A 7,652-nucleotide genomic window follows, 5' to 3' on the forward strand; every position below is an offset into this window, starting at 1 on the left:
CCCCACTGTACAAGGTTGTCCTGGAAGAAAACTTGCTTCCTTTTGCTCTGACATTGTTCCCCAACTCTGAGGATTGGTTTTTCCAGCAGGACAATGCGCCATGCCACACAACCAGGTCAATCAAGGTGTGGATGGAGGACCACCAGATCAAGACCCTGTCATGGCCAGCCCAAACTCAAGACCTGAACCCCATTGAAAACTTCTGGAATGTGATCAAGAGGAAGATGGATGGTCACAAGCCATCAAACAAAGCCGAGCTGCTTGAATTTTTGCGCCAGGAGTGGCATAAAGTTACCCAACATCAATGTGAAAGACTGGTGGAGAGCATGCCAAGACGCATGAAAGCTGTGATTGAAAATCAGGGATATTCCACCAAATATTGACTTCTGAACTCTTCCTAAGTTAAAACATTAGTATTGTGTTGTTTAAAAATGAACATTAACTTATTTTCTTTGCATTATTCGAGGTCTGACAACGCATCCCTGAGTCGCCTCTTCACTGTTGACATTGAGACTGGTGTTTTGCGGGTACTATTTAATGAAGCTGCCAGTTGAAGACCTGTGAGGCGTCTTTCTCAAACTAGACACTCTAATGTATTTGTCCTCTTGCTCAGTTGTGCACCGGGGCCTCCCACTCTTCTTTCTATTCTGGTTAGAGCCAGTTTGCGCTGTTCTGTGAAGGGAGTAGTACACAGCGTTGTACGAGATCTTAAGTTTTTTGGCAATTTCTCACATGGAATAGCCTTCATTTCTCAGAACAAGAATAGACTGACGAGTTTCAGAAGAAAGTTCTTTGTTTCTGGCCATTTTGAGCCACAATTGCTGATGCTCCAGATACTCAGCTAGTTTCAAGAAGGCCAGTTTTATTTCTTCTTTAATCAGCACAACAGTTTTCAGCTGTGCTAGCATAATTGCAAAAGGGTTTTCTAATGATCAATTAGCCTTTTAAAATGATAAACTTGGATTAGCAAACACAATGCGCCATTGGAACACAGGACTAATGGTTGCTGATAATGGGCATCAGTACGCCTATGTAGATATTCCATTCCAAATCAGCCGTTTCCAGCTACAATAGTAATTTACAACATAAACAATGTCTACACTGTATTTCTAATCAATTTAATGTTATTTAAATGGACAAAAAAAAAGGTTTTTCTTTCGAAAACAAGGACATTTCTAAGTGACCCCAAACTTTTGAACGGTAGTGTATATTTTAGATTTTAGATTCTTCAAAGTAGCCACCCTTTGACTTGATGACAGCTTTGCACACTCTTGCCATTCTCTCAACCAGCTTCACCTGCAATGCTTTTCCAACCATCTTGAAGGAGTTCCCACATGTGCTGAGCACTTGTTGCCTGCTTTTCCTTCACTCTGCGGTCCAACTCATCCCAAACCATCTCAATTGGGTTGAGGTCGGGTGATTATGGAGGCCAGGTCATCTGATGCAGCACTCCATCACTCTCCTTCTTGGTCAAATAGCCCTTACACAGCCTGGAGGTGTGTTGGGTCATTGTCCTGTTGAAAAACAAATGATAGTCCCACTAAGCGCAAACCAGATGGGATGGCGTATCGCTGCAGAATGCTGTGGTAGCCATTCTGGTTAAGTGTGCCTTGAATTCTAAATAAATCACTGACAGTGTCACCAGCAAAGCACCCCCACACCATCACACCTCCTCCTCCATGCTTCACGGTGGGAACCACATATGCGGAGATCATCCGTTCACCTACTCTTCGGTTGGTACTAAAAATCTCAAATTTGGACTCATCAGACCAAAGGACAGATTTCCACCAGTCTAATGTCCATTGCTCATGTTTCTTGGACCAAGCAAGTCTCTTCTTATTATTGGTGTCCTTTAGTAGTGGTTTCTTTGCAGCAATTCGACCATGAAGGCATGATTCGCGCAGTCTCCTCTGAACAGTTGATGTTGAGATGTGTCTGTTACTTGAACTCTGTGAAGCATTTATTTGGGCTGCAATTTCTGATACTGGTAACTCTAATGAACTTATCCTCTGCAGCAGAGGTAACTCTGGGTCTTCCTTTCCTGTGGCGGTCCTCATGAGTGTCAGTTTCATCATAGCGCTTGATGTTTTTTTTTGCAACTGCACTTGAAGAAACGTTCAAAGTTCTTGAAATTTTCCAGATTGACTGACCTTCATGTCTTAAAGTAATGATGGACTGTCGTTTCTCTTTGCTTATTTTAAATGTTCTTGCCATAATATGGACTTGGTATTTTCCCAGATAGGGCTATCTTCTGTATACCACCCCTACCTTGTCACAACACAACTGATTGGCTCTAACGCATTAAGAAGGAAAGAAATTCCTCAAATTAACTTTTAACAAGGCACACCTGTTAATTGAAATGCATTCCAGGTGACTACCTCATGAAGCTGTTTGAGAGAATTTCAAGAGTGTGCAAAGCTGTCATCAAGGCAAAGGGTGGCTACTTTGAAGAATCTCAAATATAAAATATTTTTTCATTAATTTAACACTCTTTTGGTTACTACATGATTCCATATGTGTTATTTCATAGTTTTGATGTCTTCACTATCATTATATAATGTAGAAAATAGTAAAAATAAAGAAAAACCCTGGAATGAGTAGGTGTGTCCAAACTTTTGACTGGTTCTATATATATATATATATATATATATATATATATATATATATATATATGGTATGTACAGACAGTATGGACAGTATATGAATAGAAAATGTTTGTACATCAGTAGTTATATAGGATGAGCCTTGACTACAATACAGTATTTACATATGAAGTGGGTAAAACCATATGTAAACATTATTAAAGTGACCAGTGTTCCATGACTATATACTGTACATAGGGCAGCAGAATACCGGGTGGTAGCCGGCTAGTAACAGTGACTAAGGTTCAGGGCAGGGTGTTCTAACACCTCCGCTGTGCACGCAGTCCCATAAATATTATTTTTCTACAATTTGGCCTTCACGACTGCTGTACTTTTGTCTGACCCTCATTGTATTATACTGTGTGTAACTGCTAAACCTTTTGGTTTTCCAGAGATCCAGGCCAAGAAGTATAGGCTATAACTTTTAAAAGTCAAGGAAATAGAAGCAATGAATTTTTGTATATTAAAGGTTTGTAAAATGGTGGTACAGTCTGCACCCATTTAGTAAGATGGCTCCTATGGCTCTCAGGTGCCAAATCTGTGGTGGCTTCATATCTAAATATTTTCTGGTGTGTTTATACAAAATGAAAGGCCTTCAGAACTGTAATATTGTATTACGACAGTGGCCATGTTGTAAGATGGCTGCCATGGCCCCCAGAGGCCAAATCTGTGATGGCGCTATAGCTAAATGTTTTCAGTCAACATAAATATAGCTCTATAACACATTTGGTGTGTTTGTAACAAAAAAATATTCTGAACTGATAAATAGTGCTTCCACGGCCCCCAGGGGCCAAATCTGTGGTTGCTCCGTATCTAAATCTTTTCAGGGTCAATAAATCCAGCTTTGTGACAGATTTGGTGCCATTACCTCAAAGCAGTCTCTCCGAAATGTGAAATAGTGTTACAGTACGGGCCATTTTGAAATATGGCTCCCTCGCCTCCCAGGGGCCGAGTCTGGGGTGGCTCCATATCTAATTCTTTTAAGGGTACATAAATCAGCATCTCTGCCAGATTTGGTGCTTTTATCAAAAAGTGAATGATTTATCAGCTTAACCACCCCATTAGAGAGGTGATAAGTGAACTAAACGTAAGCTTGTTTAGTTATGTTAAAATGGACAGAGGTTTATATACAGTGGGGAGAACAAGTATTTGATACACTGCCGATTTTGCAGGTTTTCCTACTTACAAAGCATGTAGAGGTCTGTAATTTTTATCATAGGTACACTTCAACTGTGAGAGACGGAATCTAAAACAAAAATCCAGAAAATCACATTGTATGATTTTTAAGTAATTAATTTGCATTTTATTGCATGACATAAGTATTTGATCACCTACCAACCAGTAAGAATTCCGGCTCTCACAAACCTGTTAGTTTTTCTTTAAGAAGCCCCTCTGTTCTCCTCTCATTACCTGTATTAACAGCACCTGTTTGAACTCGTTACCTGTATAAAAGACACCTGTCCACACACTCAATCAAACAGACGCCAACCTCTCCACAATGGCCAAGACCAGAGAGCTGTGTAAGGACATCAGGGATAAAATTGTAGACCTGCACAAGGCTGGGATGGGCTACAGGACAATAGGCAAGCAGCTTGGTGAGAAGGCAACAACTGTTGGCGCAATTATTAGAAAATGGAAGAAGTTCAAGATGATGGTCAATCACCCTCGGTCTGGGGCTCCATGCAAGATCTCACCTCGTGGGGCATCAATGATCATGAGGAAGGTGAGGGATCAGCCCAGAACTACACGGCAGGACCTGGTCAATGACCTGAAGAGAGCTGGGACCACAGTCTCAAAGAAAACCATTAGTAACACATTACGCCGTCATGGATTAAAATCCTGCAGCGCACGCAAGGTCCCCCTGCTCAAGCCAGCGCATGTCCAGGCCCGTCTGAAGTTTGCCAATGACCATCTGGATGATCCAGAGGAGGAATGGGAGAATGTCATGTGGTCTGATGAGACAAAAATAGAGCTTTTTGGTCTAAACTCCACTCGCCGTGTTTGGAGGAATAATAATAATAATAATAATAATAATATGCCATTTAGCAGACACTTTTATCCAAAGCGACTTACAGTCATGCGTGCATACATTTTTACGTATGGGTGGTCCCGGGGATCAAACCCACTACCCTGGCGTTACAAGCGCCGTGCTCTACCAGCTGAGCTACAGAGGACCACAAGAAGGATGAGTACAACCCCAAGAACACCATCCCAACCGTGAAGCATGGAGGTGGAAACATCATTCTTTGGGGATGCTTTTCTGCAAAAGGGACAGGACGACTGCACCGTATTGAGGGGAGGATGGATGGGGCCATGTATCGCGAGATCTTGGCCAACAACCTCCTTCCCTCAGTAAGAGCATTGAAGATGGGTCGTGGCTGGGTCTTCCAGCATGACAACGACCCGAAACACACAGCCAGGGCAACTAAGGAGTGGCTCCGTAAGAAGCATCTCAAGGTCCTGGAGTGGCCTAGCCAGTCTCCAGACCTGAACCCAATAGAAAATCTTTGGAGGGAGCTGAAAGTCTGTATTGCCCAACGACAGCCCCGAAACCTGAAGGATCTGGAGAAGGTCTGTATGGAGGAGTGGGCCAAAATCCCTGCTGCAGTGTGTGCAAACTTGGTCAAGACCTACAGGAAACGTATGATCTCTGTAATTGCAAACAAAGGTTTCTGTACCAAATATTAAGTTCTGATTTTCTGATGTATCAAATACTTATGTCATGCAATAAAATGCAAATTAATTACTTAAAAATCATACAATGTGATTTTCTGGATTTTTGTTTTAGATTCCGTCTCTCATAGTTGAAGTGTACCTATGATAAAAATGACAGACCTCTACATGCTTTGTAAGTAGGAAAACCTGCAAAGTCGGCAGTGTATCAAATCCTTGTTCTCCTCACTGTAGCAGCTGAAAACAGACATATCGTAACTGTGTGTTATTCAAATATGCATTCATAAATAAGCCTTAATAACAGTAGATAATATGATTTAATAATGACCCCTAACATACTGTGGAAAAAATTAGCTTGATGTCAAAATGTTACCTTAATTCATAATGCCCAGGCACTTTGATGTCTCTTACAGACTCTCTTCCAATAAGGAAGTGTTTAAAATGTATTACTGATTTCACCCACAGTTGTTGCCTTATAGCAGGGGTGTCAAACTCATTTTAGCTCAGGGGCCACATGGAGGAAAATCTATTCCCAAGTGGGCCGGACCGGAAAAATCATGGTATATATATAACTTAAAAACAACAACTTCAGATTGTTTTCTTTGTTTTAATACGATCAACATACAACATAAAGCTGGAGCCTGAGGACAGTGTGTCCAAAATAATACAAGCACAACATCACTATTAATCATAAAACACGTCAAGTTTATTTGAAAATTCTAAAGAAAAAGAACACACAAACACACAATGCCTCAGTGATTAACAGAACTGTTTCACAGATCACAGAACTATATCAGGGTGTCATTTCTCAGGTAGAAATGTAGATAAAAATAATGAAATCCTGTTCCCCAAACAAGTGCAAGAACCACAGAGTCAAGAATAGGTTAAATATACAAATAAAATAAAATCAATTAAAAACAATAGCACATCAACATAAAAACATATAAACATACATCTGAAAGCGTTGCTCAAACTCCCGTAACAGTCCAGTTATTTTATCTTTGAACCGCTTCATGTCTGCCACATGTTGGGTCGCGCACACATTTTTCAGACAGGGGAAGTGAGCTGCATCACCACCGGCAAGTTGCGTCTCCCACAATGACAGCTTCAACTTGAAAGAACGTATGCTGTCATAATACTGCGTGACAACTTTGTTGCGCCCTTGCAGCTGTTTGTTCAAGTTATTCAGGTGCTCTGTAACATCCACCATAAATGCAAGGTCCGGCATCCATTCTGCGGAATGAAATTCTAACACTGGTTTGCCCTTTTCTTCCATGAACTGTTCAATTTCTTCTCGTAAATCAAAGAAACGCCTCAGCACAGCACCTCGGCTTAACCATCTTACCTCAGTGTGATATGGCAGGCCATAGATGTGGTCTTTCTCTCTGAGAAGGCTGTCAAACTGACGGTGATTCAGGCTTCTGGATCGGATGAAATTAACAGTTTGGATGACCACCTTCATGACGTTATCCATCTTTAATGACTTGCAACACAAAGCCTCCTGGTGCAAAATACAGTGAAAAGTCAAAAAATCACGTCCTCCATTTGCAGATTGCACTTTCTCTCTGAACTTTGTCACAACGCCTGGTTTTTTCCCGATCATTGAGGGCGCACCATCTGTAGCCAGGCTGACAGCGCGGGACCAGTCCACTCCGACCCTGTCCAGCGCGCCGACGAGTGCGGTAAAAATATCAGCTGCTGTCGTTGTATCTGTCATCGGCACCAACTCCACGAACTCCTCGGTGACGGTCAATGTGTCATCTACTCCGCGGATGAAAAAATGGCCAGTTGTGCAACATCTGTAATGTCCGTGCTTTCATCAATTGCAACCGAAAATGCAATAAATGACTTTACTTTTTGCTTCAACTGGCTGTCCAAATCCACTGAAAGATCGGAAATCCTGTCTGCAACTGTGTTTCTTGTCAGGCTGATATTTGCAAAAGCCTGCCGCTTTTCAGGGCACACAATCTCCGCTGCCTTCATAATGCATGTTTTTACAAATTCACCCTCACTAAATGGTTTTGAAGCCACTGCGATTTCATTAGCAATGAGGTAGCTAGCTTTCACTGCAGCGTCACTGATGTCTCGGCTGTGAGTAAACACAGACTGCTGTTTCTTCAGACCCGCCAACAGTTCATTCACCTTCCCTCATCTCCGCTGTCCTTGAAAGTTGTCATATCTGTCGGCATGAAGACTCACATAGTGGCGACGAAGGTTATATTCTTTCAGCACTGCAACATGCTCTGAACACACCAAACATACAGCTTTCCCTTTCAATTCCGTGATTAAATAGGATGACCATTTTTCTTGGAACACTCTGCACTCTGCGTCCACTTT

The sequence above is a fragment of the Coregonus lavaretus genome (genome assembly GCF_964263955.1).
Source record: "Coregonus lavaretus genome assembly, chromosome: 4".
NCBI lineage: Eukaryota > Metazoa > Chordata > Actinopteri > Salmoniformes > Salmonidae > Coregonus > Coregonus lavaretus.